The sequence below is a fragment of the Balaenoptera borealis genome (assembly GCF_965194805.1).
Source record: "Balaenoptera borealis genome assembly, chromosome: 19".
NCBI classification, from domain to species: domain Eukaryota; kingdom Metazoa; phylum Chordata; class Mammalia; order Artiodactyla; family Balaenopteridae; genus Balaenoptera; species Balaenoptera borealis.
The window spans coordinates 54506843-54520841 of NC_138878.1; the positions used below are offsets into that span (position 1 = coordinate 54506843).

The window sequence follows — 13999 nt, forward strand, 5'->3', positions numbered from 1 at the left end:
AGAGATGAAAAATGCAAATTCAGCTTTAGTCTTTATTTTGGGGGGAATAATTTGCGTAGAGTCCACAAATATTACTATATACCGCAATGATTTTTTTTTACATACCACACACAGATCAAGATAAAGAACATTTCGGGAATTCCCTGGAGGCGCAGCGGTTAAGAATCCGCCTGCCAATGCAGGGAACACGGGGAAGATCCCACATGCCACGGAGCAACTAAGCCCGTGTGCCACAACTACTGAGCCCGCAGTGCTGCAACTACTAAAGCCCGGGTGCCTAGAGCCCGTGCTCCGCAACAAAGAGAAGCCACTGCAATGAGAAGCCCGCACACTGCAACGAAGAGTAGCCCCGGCTCTCCGCAACTAGAGAAAGCCCGCGCGCAGCAACAAAGACCCAACTCAGCCAAAAATAAATAACTTAATTAATTGATTAAAATAAATAAATAAAAGGTAAAGAACATTTCAAGGACGCCAGAATGTTCCCTTGTGCCCCATCCTGGTCATCTCTGACTCCACCTAGAAGTGACCATTATTTGGACCTCTAGCACTGTAGATTAGTTTTGTGAATTCTTGAACTTCATTTAAATGCAATCAGTGTAATGATATGTGTCTGGCATGTTTTTTAAAAAAAATATTTATTTATGCATGCTGCGCCGGGTCTTAGTTGTGGCATGCGGGATCTTGTTGCAGCATGCAGGATCTTTAGCTGCAGCATGCAAATCTTAGTTGCAGCATGCATGCAGGCTCTAGTTCCCTGACCAGGGGATGAACCCGGGCCCCCTGCATTGGGAGCTCAGAGTCTTACCCACTGGACCACCAAGGAAGTCCTGTGTCTGGCATGTTTTTAATCAACATTATGGCTCTGAGATGAGTCCTTGTTATGGAGTATAGGAATAATTCCTGTAGCCAGCTAGTAAATATTTTAGGTTTTGTGTGCCAGATGTTCTCTGTCACAACTGCTCAACTCTGCCAGTGTAGCATGAAAGCAACCATAGACAACATGTAAACAAATGAGTGTGGCTATATTCTGGTAAAACTTTATAGACACTGAAATTTGAATTTCATATAATTCTTACATGTTGCAAAATGCTATTCTTATTTTTATTTTTTTTACATCATTTAAAAATACAAAACCTTTCTTAGGTCATTGGCCATACAAAAATAGGTGACAGGCCATATTTTGTCCGTAGGCTGCAGTTTTTCAATTCTTACTATGATTTATTCATTCTATATTGACACATTTGTGTGATTTCCAGTTTTTTCTTACTATGAATAAATCTGCCATGATCAATCTTAAAATATTTTTTGGTAGACATAGCATTCATTTCTATTAGGAATCCAAGAGTGGAAGAGCTGGATCATAAAGTAGGTTTACATTTATATGTGTAGGTACTGTCAAACCATTTCCCAAGGTCTTTGTGTCAGTTTACACATATGTCAGCAATGTAAAGGATTCCAGTTGCTCCATATCCTCTTGAACACTTGGTATTGTTAGTCTTTTTAAATTTTTACAATACTAGTAGGTGGGTAGTAGTATCTCAGTGTGATTTTAATCTGCATTTCCCTGATTAATACTCACTTTAGCATCCTTTCATATATCAACCATTTGGATAACCTCTCTGAGCTGCCTGTTTAACTCTTGACCATTTCATTAAAGTCAGTTTGTGGGGTTTTTTTTTCTATTTATTTATAGCTATTTGCATATGCTGGGATATGAGGCCTTTTGTAGGATATATTTATTGTAGATATCTTTCCCAGGATATGGCTTGCCTTTCACTCTGATAATGAAGTCTTTTTTTTTTTTTAACATCTTTATTGGAGTATAATTGCTTTACAATGGTGTGTTAGTTTCTGCTTTATAACAAAGTAAATCAGCTATACATATACATATATCCCCATATCTCCTCCCTCTTGCATCTGCCTCTCACCCTACCTATCCCACCCCTCTAGGTGGTCACAAAGCACCGAGCTGATCTTCCTGTGCTATGCGGCTGCTTCCCACTACCTATCTATTTTACATTTGGTAGTATTTATAAGTCCATGCCACTCTCTCACTTCGTCCCAGCTTACCCTTCCCCCTCCCTGTGTCCTCAAGTCCATTCTCTACGTCTGCATCTTTATTCCTGTCCTGCCCCTAGGTTCTGCAGAACTTTTTTTTTTCTTTTTTTTTTAGATTCCACATATATGTGTTAGCATACAGTATTTGTTTTTCTCATTCTGACTTACTTCACTCTGTATGACAGACTCTAGTTCCATCTACCTCACTACAAATAATTCAATTTCATTTCTTGTTATGGCTGAGTAATATTCCATTGTATATATGTGCCACATCTTCTTTATCCATTCATCTGTCAATGGACACTTAAGTTGCTTCCATGTCCTGGCTATGTTAAATAGTGCTGCAATGAACATTGTGGTAAATGACTCTTTTTGAATTATGGTTCTCTCAGGGTGTATGCCCAGTAGTGGGATTGCTGGGTCATATGGTAGTTCTAGTTTTAGTTTTTTAAGGAACCTCCATACTGTTCTCCATAGTGGCTGTATCAATTTACATTCCCACCAACAGTGCAAGAGGGTTCCCTTTTCTCCACACCCTGTCCAACATTTATTGTTTGTAGATTTTTTGATGATAGCCATTCTGACTGGTGTGAGGTGATGCCTCACTGTAGTTTTGATTTGCATTTCTCTAATGATTAGTGATGTTGAGCATCCTTTCATGTGTTTGTTGGTAATCTGTATACCTTCTTTGGAGAAATGTCTATTTAGGTCTTCTGCACATTTTTGGATTGGGTTGTTTCTTTTTTTGATATCGAGTTGCATGAGCTGCTTGTAAATTTTGGAGGTTAATCCTTTGTCAGTTGCTTCATTTGCAAATATTTTCTCCCATTCTGAGTGTTGTCTTTTCATCTTGTTTATGGTTTCCTTTGTTGTGCAAAAGCTTTGAAGTTTCATTAGGTCCCATTTGTTTATTTTTGTTTTTATTTCCATTTCTCTAGGAGGTGGGCCAAAAAGGATCTTGCTGTGATTTATGTCGTAGAGTGTTCTGCCTATGTTTTCCTCTAAGAGTTTTATAGTGTCTGGCCTTACATTTAGGTCTTTAATCCATTTTGAGTTTATTTTTGTGTATAGTGTTAGGGAGTGTTCTAATTTCATTCTTTTACATGTAGCTGTCCAGTTTTCCCAGCACCACTTATTGAAGAGGCTGTCTTTTTTCCATTGTTATATTATTGCCTCCTTTATCAAAAATAAGATGACCATATGTGTGTACATTTATCTCTGGGCTTTCTATCCTGTTCCATTGATTTATATTTCTGTTCTGTGCCAGTATCATACTGTCTTGATTACTGTAGCTTTGTAGTATAGTCTGAAGTCCAGGACCCTGATTCCTCCAGCTCCGTTTTTCTTTCTCAAGATTGCTTTGGCTATTTGGGGTCTTTTGCGTTTCCATACAAATTGTGAAATATTTTGTTCTAGTTCTGTGAAAAATGCCATTGGTAGTTTGATAGGGATTGCATTGAATCTGTAGATTGCTTTGAGTAGTATAGTCATTTTCACAATGTTGACTCTTCCAGTCCAAGAACATGGTATATCTCTGCATCTATTTGTATCATCTTTAATTTCTTTCATCAGTGTCTTATAGTTTTCTTCATACAGGTCTTTTGTCTCCTGAGGTAGGTTTATTCCTAGGTATTTTATTCTTTTTGTTGCAGTGGTAAATGGGAGTGTTTCCTTAATTTCTCTTTCAGATTTTTCATCATTAGTGTATAGGAATGCAAGTGATTTCTGTGCATTAATTTTGTATCCTGCAACTTTACCAAATTCGTTGATTAGCTCTAGTAGTTTTCTGGTAGCATCTTTAGGATTCTCTATGTGTAGTATCATGTCATCGGCAAACAATGACAGCTTTACTTCTTCTTTTCCAATTTGGATTCCTTTTATTTCTTTTCTTTTTTTTTTTTAAAGATTGATTGATTGATTGATTGATTGATTACTATGTTGGGTCTTCATTTCTGTGCTAGGGCTTTCTCTAGTTGCGGCAAGCGGGGGCCACTCTTCATCGCGGTGCGCGGGCCTCTCACTATCGTGGCCTCTCTTGTTGCGGAGCACAGGCTCCAGATGCGCAGGCTCAGCAGCTGTGGCTCACGGGCCCAGTCGCTCCACGGCATGTGGGATCTTCCCAGACCAGGGCTCGAACCCGTGTCCCCTGCATTAGCAGGCAGACTCTCAACCACTGCGCCACCAGGGAAGCCTCCTTTTATTTCTTTTTCTTCTCTGATTGCTGTGGCTAAAACTTCCAAAACTATGTTGACTAATAGTGGTGAGAGTGGACAACCTTGTCTTGTTCCTGATCTTAGTGGAAATGGTTTCAGTTTTTCACCATTGAGGACGATGTTGGCTGTGGGTTTGTCATATATGGCCTTTATTATGCTGAGGTAACTTCCCTCTATGCCTACTTTCTGGAGGGCTTTTATCATAAATGGTGTTGAATTTTGTCAAAAGCTTTCTCTGCATCTATTGAGATGATCATATGGTTTTTCTCCTTCAATTTGTTAATATGGTTTATCACACTGATTGATTTGTGTATATTGAAGAATCCTTGCATTCCTGGGATAAACCCCACTTGATCATGGTGTATGATCCTTTTAATGTGCTGTTGGATTCTGTATGCTAGTATTTTGTTGAGGATTTTTGCGTCTATGTTCATCCGTGATATTGGTCTGTATTTTTCTTTCTTTGTAACATCTTTGTCTGGTTTTGGTATCAGGGTGATGGTGGCCTCGTAGAATGAGTTTGGGAGTGTTCCTCCCTCTGCTATATTTTGGAAGAGTTTGAGAAGGATAGGTGTTAGCTCTTCTCTAAATGTTTGATAGAATTCACCTGTGAAGCCATCTGGTCCTGGACTTTTGTTTGTTGGAAGATTTGTAATCACAGTTTCAATTTCAGTGCTTGTGATTGGTCTGTTTATATTTTCTGTTTCTTCCTGGTTCAGTCTGGGAAGGTTGTGCTTTTCTAAGAATTTGTCCATTTCTTCCAGGTTGTCCATTTTATTGGCATATAATTGCTTGTAGTAATCTCTCATGATCCTTTGTATTTCTGCAGCGTGAGTTGTTACTTCTCGTTTTTCATTTCTAAGTCTGTTGATTTGAGTCTTCCCCCTTTTTTTCTGGATGAGTCTGGCTAATGGTTTATCAATTTAGTTTATCTTCTCACAGAACCAGCTTTTAGTTTTATTGATCTTTGCCATTGCTTCCTTCATTCTTTTTTCATTTATTTCTGATCTGATCTTTATGATTTCTTTTCTTCTGCTAAGTTTGGAGGGTTTTTTGTTCTTCTTTCTCTAATTGCTTTAGGTGTACGGCTAGGTTTTTATTTGAGATGTTTCTTGTTTCTTGAGGTAGGATTGTATTATAAACTTCCCTCTTAGAACTGCTTTTGCTGCATCCCATAGGTTTTGGGTCATCGTGTTTTCATTGTCATTTGTTTCTAGGTATTTTTTGATTTCCTCTTTGATTTCTTCAGTGATCTCTTGGTTATTAAGTAGTGTATTGTTTAGTCTCCATGTGTTTGTATTTTTTTTACTGATTTTTTCCTGTAATTGGTATCTAGTCTCATAGCGTTGTGGTCAGAAAAGATACTTGATATGATTTCAATTTTCTTAAATTTACCAAGGCTTGATTTGTGACCCAAGATATGATATATCCTGGAGAATGTTCCATGAGCACTTGAGAAGATAGTGTATTCTGTTGTTTTTGGATGGCATGTCCTATGAATATCAATTAAGCCCATCTTGTTTAATGTATCATTTAAAGCTTGTGTTTCCTTATTTATTTTCATTTTGGATGATCTGTCCATTGGTAAAAGTCGGGTGTTAGAGTCCCCTACTATGATTGTGTTACTGTCAATTTCCCCTTTTATGGCTGTTATCATTTGCCTTATGTATTGAGGTGCTCCTATGTTGGGTGCATAAATATTTACAATTGTTATATCTTCTTCTTGGATTGAACCCTTGATCATTATGTAGTGTCCTTCTTTGTCTCTTGTAATAGTCTTTATTTTAAAGTCTATTTTGTCTGATATGAGAATTGCTACTCCAGCTTTCTTTTGATTTCCATTTGCATGGAATATCTTTTTCCATCCCCTCACTTTCAGTCTGTATGTGTCCCTAGGTCTGAAGTGGGTCTCTTGTAGACAGCATATATATGGGTCTTGTTTTTGTATCCATTCAGCCAGTCTATGTCTTTTGGTTGGAACATTTAATCCATTTACATTTAAGGTAATTATCGATATATATCTTCCTATTACCATTTTTTAAATTGTTTTGGGTTTGTTATTGTAGGTCTTTTCCTCCTCTTGTGTTTCCTGCCTAGAGAAGTTCCTTTAGCATTTGTTGTAAAGCTGGCTTGGTGGTGCTGAATTCTCTTAACTTTTGCTTGTTTGTAAAGGTTTTAATTTCTCCATCAAATCTGAATGAGATCCTTGCTGGGTAGAGTAATCTTGGTTGTAGATTTTTCCCTTTCATCACTTTAAATATGTCCTGCCACTCCCTTCTGGCTTGCAGAGTTTCTGCTGAAAGATCAGCTGTTAACCTTATGGGGATTCCCTTGTGTGTTATTTGTTGTTTTTCCCTTGCTGCTTTTAATATTTTTTCTTTGTATTTAATTTTTGATAGTTTGATTAATATGTGTCTTTGCGTGTTTCTCCTTGGATTTATCCTGTATGGGACGCTCTGCGCTTCCTGGACTTGATTATTTCCTTTAGGTAAGTTTTCAACTATAATCTCTTCAAATATCTTCTCAGTCCCTTTCTTTTTCTCTTCTTCTTCTGGGACGCCTATAATTCGAATGTTGGTGCGTTTAAAGTTGTCCCATAGGTCTCTAAGACCGTCCTCAATTCTTTTCATTTTTTTTTCTTTCTTTCTTTCTTTCTTTCTTTCTTTCTTTCTTTCTTTCTTTCTTTCTTTCTTTCTTTCTTTCTTTCTATTCTGCTCTGCAGTAGTTATTTCCACTATTTTATCTTCCAGGTTACTTATCCGTTCTTCTGCCTCAGTTATTCTTTATATATATATATATATATATATATATATATATATATATATATATATATATATAATTCATTTATTTTATTTATTTATTTTTGGCTGTGTTGGGTCTCCGTTGCTGTGTGCGGGCTTTCTCTAGTTGTGGTGAGAGGGGGCTACTCTTCGTTGTGGAGGGCGGGCTTCTTATTGTGGTGGCCTCTCTTGCTGTGGAGCACGGGCTCTAGGCATCTGGGCTTCAGTAGTTGCAGCACGTGGGCTCAGTAGTTGTGGCGAACAGGCTCTAGACACAGGCTCAGTAGTTGTGGTGCATGGGCTTAGTTGCTCTGCGGCATGTGAGATCTTCCTGGACCAGGGCTCAAACCCGTGTCCCCTGCATTGGCAGGTGGATTCTCAACCAATGCCACAGGGAAGCCCTGCGTCAGTTATTCTGCTATTGATTCCTTCTAGAGAATTTTTAATTTCATTTATTGTGTTGTTCATCATTGTTTGTTTGCTCTTTAGTTCTTCTAGGTCCTTGTTAAACGTTTCTTGTATTTTCTCCATTCTATTTCCAAGATTTTGGATCATCTTTACTATCATTATTCTGAATTCTTTTTCAGGTAGACTGCCTATTTCCTCTTCATTTGTTTGGTCTGGTGGGTTTTTACCTTGCTCCTTCATCTGCTGTGTGTTTCTCTGTCTTCTCATTTTGCTTCACTTTGTCTCCTTTTCACAGGCTGCATGTTCGTAGTTCCCGTTGTTTTTGGTGTCTGCCCCTAGTGGCTAAGGTTGGTTCAGTGGGTTGTGTAGGCTTCCTGGTGGAGGGGACTACTGCCTGTGTTCTGGATCTTGTCTTTCTGGTGGGCAGGACCATGTCCGGTGGTGTGTTTCGGGGTGTCTGTGACCTTATTATGATTTTAGGCAGCCTCTCTGCTAATGGGTAGGGTTGTGTTCCTGTCTTGCTAGTTGTTTGGCATAGGGTGTCCAGAACTGTAGCTTGCTGGTCGTTGAGTGGAGCTGGGTCTTAGCATTGAGATGGAGATCTCTGGGAGAGCTTTCGCCGTTTGATATTACATGGAGCCAGGAGGTCTCTGATGGACAAATGTCCTGAACTTGGCACTCCCACCTCAAAGGCACAGGCTTGACACCTGGCTGGAAGAAAGAATAAAAAAATTAAAAAGTAATAAAAAAAAAAAAGAAAGAAAGAAAGAAGAGAGCAACCAAGCCAAAAAACAAATCCACCAATGATAACAAGTGCTAAAAACTATATAAAAACAAACAAACAAACAAAACGGAAAGACAACCCTAGGACAAATGGTAAAAGCAAAGCTATACAGACAAAATCACACAAAGAAACATACACATACACATTCACAAAAGGAGAAAAAGGAAAAAAATATAATATCTATATATTAAAAAAAAAGGAGGCAGAGAGCAACCAAATCAATAAACAAATCTACCAATTATAATAAACTCTAAATACTAAACTAAGATAAACATAAAGCCAGGAACAAATTAGATGCAGAAAGCAAACCCCAAGACTACAGTTGCTCCCAAAGTCCACTGCCTCAATTTTAGGATGATTCATTGTCTATTCAGGTATTCCACAGATGCAGGGTACATCACGTTGACTGTGGGGATTTAATCCACTGCTCCTGAGGCTGCTGGGAGAAATTTCCCTTTCTCTTCTTTGTTCACACAGCTCCTGGGGTTCACCTTTGGATTTGGCCCCGCCTCTGCGTGTAGGTCGCCTGAGGGCGTCTGTTCCCTGCCCAGACAGGATGGAGTTAAAGTAGCAGTTGATTAGGGGGCTCTGGCTCACTCAGGCTGGAGGGAGGGAGGGGTACACAATGCAGGGCAAGCCTGTGGTGGCAGAGGCCGGCGTGACGTTGCAACAGTCTGAAGCATGCTGAGTGTTCTCCCAGGGAAGTTGTCCCTGATCACGGGACCCTGGCAGTGGCAGGCTGCACAGTCTCCCAGGAGGGGAGGTGTGGATAGTGACCTGTGTTTGCATACCGGCTTCTTGGTGGCTGCAGCAGCAGCCTTAGCGTTTCATGCCCGTCTCTGGTGTCTGCGCTGATAGCCGCGGCTCGCGCCCATCTCTGGAGCTCGTTTAGGCGGTGCTCTGAATCCCCTCTCCTCGTGCACCCCGAAACAATGGTCTCTTGCCTCTTAGGCAGGTCCAGACTTTTTCCGGACTCCTTCCTGGCTAGCTGTGGCACACTAGCCCCCTTCAGGCTGTGTTCACGCAGCCAACCGCAGTCCTCTCCCTGGGATCTGACCTCCGAAGCCCAAGCCTCAGCTCCCAGCCCCCACCCGCCCAGGTGGGTGAGCAGACAAGTCTCCCGGGCTGGTGAGTGCTTTTCGGCACCAATCCTTTGTGCGGGAATCTCTCCGCTTTGCCCTCTGCACCACTGTTGCTGCGCTCTCCTCTGTGGCTCTGAAGCTTCTCCCCCACCCCCCCTCCCAGCCCCCGTCTCCGCCAGTGAAGGGGCTTCCTAGTGTGTGGAAACTTTTCCTCCTTCACAGCTCCCTCCCAGAGGTGCAGGTCCCGTCCCTATTCTTTTGTCTGTTTTTTCTTTTTTCTTTTGCCCTACCCAGGTACGTGGGGAGTTTCTTGCCTTTTGCGAAGTCTGAGGTCTTCTGTAGCGTTCACTTGGTGTTCTGTAGGAGCTGTTCCACACGTAGATGTATTTCTGATATATCTGTGGGGAGGAAGGTGATCTCCACGTCTTACTCCTCCACCATCTTGAAGGTCTCCCCTGAAGTCTTTTGAAGAATAGTTGCTCTTAATTTGAATGAAGTTCAATTTATTAATCTTTTGTTTATGGTTGATGTCTTTGCCTACCATAAAGACACGAAGGTAGAATTCTATTTTTCTTCTAGAGGCATTATTGTTTCAGCTTTCTCATTTAGGGCTATAATCCATCTCAAATTAATTCTTTTTATTTCTTTTGACATGAAGGTCAAGAGATTTTTTTCCCCATATGCATAACAAGTTCTTCCAGCACTATTTATTGAATTTTGGTGATAAGACAAGTGATCTTATATGTGTGCATCTTTTCTGTACTCTATTTTGTCTCATTGGTATATTTAGTTATTTTTGTACTAATAACAAACTGTTTTTTGAATAATATTGAAATATCATGGTATAAGTTTTAAATTTATTCTTTTTCATTATATTGGCTATTCTAGGTCCTATTCAGTTCCCATATATATTTTGAGAACCAGCTGGTTGATTTAAAACCTGGAGGGGGCTTCCCTTGTGGCACAGAGGTTAAGAATCCACCTGCCAATGCAGGGAACCCTGGTTGGGGAAGATCCCACATGCCGCGGAGCAACTAAGCCGGTGCGCCACAACTACTGAGCCTGCACTCTAGAGCCAGCGAGCCACAACTACTGAAGCCAGCACACCTAAAGCCCGTGCTCTGCAACAAGGGAAGCCACTGCAATGAGAAACCCTCACACCACAACGAAGAGTAGGCCATGCTCACTGCAACTAGAGAAAGCCCACACAGAGCAACGAAGACCCAACCCAGCCAAAAATAAATAAAATAAATACATTAAAAAAAAAAAACCTGGAGGGATTTAACTGGCTTTCTTTGACTCTAAAAAAAAAAAAAAAGGTGACTTGATCTTAATACTGAGTCTTCCAATTCGCAAATATGGTATATCTCTCCATTTCTTTAGGTCTTCTTTAATTTCTCTCAGCAATGTTTTATAATTTTCATTGGAGAGGTTTTATGCCTTTTAAAAAGCAGCTTTATTGAGATATAATTAACATACCATAAATTTCTCCCATTTAAAGTGTTTAGTTCAGGTGGTTTTTAGTATATTCACAGTCATGCTACCATCCCCACAATTTCTGATTTTAGAACATTATCATCACCTGAAAAAGAAACCCTATACCCATTAGCAGTCATTACCAATTCCTGTCCCCTACCCCCCCAGTTCCAGGCAACCATTAATCTTCTATCTGTGTCTATATAATTGTTTATTCTGGACATTTCATATAAATAGATTCATACAATATTTATTTTTTGTGACTGGATTCTTTCACTTAATGTTTTCAAGGTTTATCCTTGTTGTTGCATGTATCAGTATTTTATTACTCTTTATTGCTGAATACTATTCTATTGTACAGATATGCCACATATCTTGGGGGAAAACATTCAGTCTTTCTCCATTAATTATGATGTTAGCTGTGATTTTTCATAGATGCCCTTTATTAGGTTGAGGAAGTTTTCCTCTGTTCTTTATTAGGTTGAGGAAGTTTTCCTCTGTGATATCATGAATGGATATCAGATATTGTTAAATGTTTTTCCTATGTCTATGAGATGATCATGTGCTTTCTGTCCTTTATTAATATGATGTATTATATTGATTGATTTTTGCTTTTTTTTGTTTTCTTGGGTTTTTTTGGCTGCATTGGGTCTTCATTGCTGCGTGTGGGCTTTCTCTAGTTGCGGCGAGTGGGGGCTACTCTTTGTTGTGGTGCACGGGCTTCTCACTGCAGTGGCTTATCTTGTTGTGGAGCATGGGCTCTAGGTGCGCGGGCTTCAGTAGTTGCAGCACACGCGCTCAGTAGTTGCAGTGCACAGGCTTCAGTAGCTGCGGTGCGGGCTCTAGGGCGTGCGGGCTTCAGTAGGTGTGGCTGCGGGCTCTAGAGCACAGGCTCAGTAGTTGTGGCGCATGGGCTTAGTTGCTCCAAGGCATATGGGATCTTCCTGGAACAGGGATCGAACCTGTGTCCCCTGTGTTGGCAGGCAGATTCTTAACCACTGTGCCACCAGGGAAGTCCCTGATTTTTGCATGTTAAACCAACCTTACATTCCTGGCATAAATCCCATTTGGTTATGGTGTATAATTTTTTTAAAAAAATTTGCTACTGGATTCAGTTTGTTAGTATTTTGTTGAAGATTTTTGTGCCTTTTTGTTACTTTTGTGTTTTTGTTTGCTATGGTAAATACTATTGTTTTAAAATTTTACTGTTTAATTACTCGAAGCTAGTATACATGGACACAATTTATGTTTTTATAGTCACATATCCAGTGATCATGCTACATTTATTTATTCAAATACTTTTATAATTCTTTTGAATTTTCTACATACAAATTATGTCATCTGCAAATATTGCTATATTTCTTCTTTTTCAATCTTTATACCTTTTCCTTCTTTCCCGTTTATTGCACTAGCTTGGGCCTCCAGTATGACGTTGAATGTGAGTATTGGTAGTAGATTTCCTTGTTTTGCTCTCTTGAAGAATCCAGCAAGTATGTTATCTGTAGGTTATTTAAAGATGCTCTTTATCAGATTGATAAAAGGCAATTTTCTTCTATACCACTTTTGTTGAGAGTTTTTATGAATTTGTACATGATTCATATTTTGTATTCCATCAAATATTTGGAAGAATTCACCAGTGAAAATGTCCAGGAGTAGAGTTTTCCTTGTGGGGAAATTTATAATTAAACATTTATTTTTCTTAACAGAATTACTCAAATTTTATATTTTTTCTCATGTCATTTTGGTAAGTAATATTTTTAAAGGAATTTTCCATTATTTGAAGTTGTCAAATTTATTGGTATAAAGTTGTCCCTAATGCCTTCTTATTTATCCTTCAAAACCTATAAAATCTTTTTCCATACCTGATATTTGTAGGGTTATTTTCCTCTTTCTTGGTCAGTCTTGCTAAGGCTTATCAATTTTGTTAAACTTTCAAAGAACTGGTTTTTGGCTTAGTTTATTTTCTCGATTACTACTTTGCTTTCTATTTTAGTGATGTCAAACTTATCTTTATTACTTCTTTTTAAATACTTTCTTTGGGTTTAAATTGATGTTTTTTCTTTTAGTTTCTTACAGTGGAGGCTTATACCATTCATATTCAATATTTTTTACTTAGTGATATATGCATTTAGAGCTAGAAACATGCCTCAAATTACTGCTTTTACTAAAACCCAAGTGGGTTTTTTTTTTACAAGAGAACAAATCCTACACTTTTATTTATTTACTTTTCAATAAGTTTAAATCCTTGAAAGGTACAGCATCACATGGATTCTGTGTCCAATGGCCTTAGCAAGAAGATTGCTTTGGAATTTGTCACGAACCATGCCACTGTTTCCATGAACACCTGTTATCTTTCCCCAGATTACTCTGGTTTTGTTAGGTTTTCCATCAGCAGTTACTGTGTTGTTCTTTGCTTTGTACACATAAGTATATCTCTTGCCTAGATAGAATTCAGTTTCATCTTGAGCATATATACCTTCAACTTTCAGGAGAGCTGTGTGCTCCCTCTGGTTCCATAGACCCCACTGATAGCCAGCAAAAATGGCCTTGGACCACAGCCTTCCAGACATATTTGTCATTTTAGAAGTCCTGTTCCCAGCAGGCCCCACTTATTTGCCCCCGAAGTTCAGCTGCGGGAGCTCCACACACCTCCAAGGGTCCAAGATGGTTGAAAGGCCCAAGTGTTTTTTATTTTCATTATTATTAAGGTAAAAATATTTCAAAATTTCTATTCTGCCTTATTATTTGACCCACTGATTTTATAGAATTATATTGCTTAAGTTCAGATAACTTGGGAATTTTTCAATATTTTGTTTTGTTATTATTGTTGATTTCTAGTTTAATTCCATTGTGACCACACAACATACTGTACATGATTTCAATCCTATGAAATGTATTAAATCTGCTTTATGGCCCAGTGTATAGACTATTTTGCTAAATGATCCATGTTCACTTGAAAAGAATAGATATTCTGTCATTGCTAGGTGTTGTATTCTGTATTTGTTAAGTTGGCTAATTGTGTCATTCTCATATTGTTACTGATTGTTTTGGGACTACTTATATATGAGTTAATAGGACTTGTGTGTTAAAATCATTTATTTATTAAAGTGGCTTTATCTTTTTCTCCTTTTTAGTTCTGTGAATCTTTGCTTTCAGAGTAGAATTCTAAAAATTCTCCCACAATGAGATATTATCTCA

The 13999-nt window shown here is 38.9% G+C and overlaps 1 pseudogene across 1 annotated transcript; it reads right to left on the minus strand.

The window, feature by feature from the left end:
- Window positions 1–9420: 9420 nt before the first annotated feature.
- LOC309616644 (large ribosomal subunit protein eL33 pseudogene) lies at window positions 9421–13399 on the minus strand (annotated as a pseudogene). The gene has a single exon. The product of its transcript is annotated as a large ribosomal subunit protein eL33 pseudogene (transcript).
- Window positions 13400–13999: the final 600 nt, after the last annotated feature.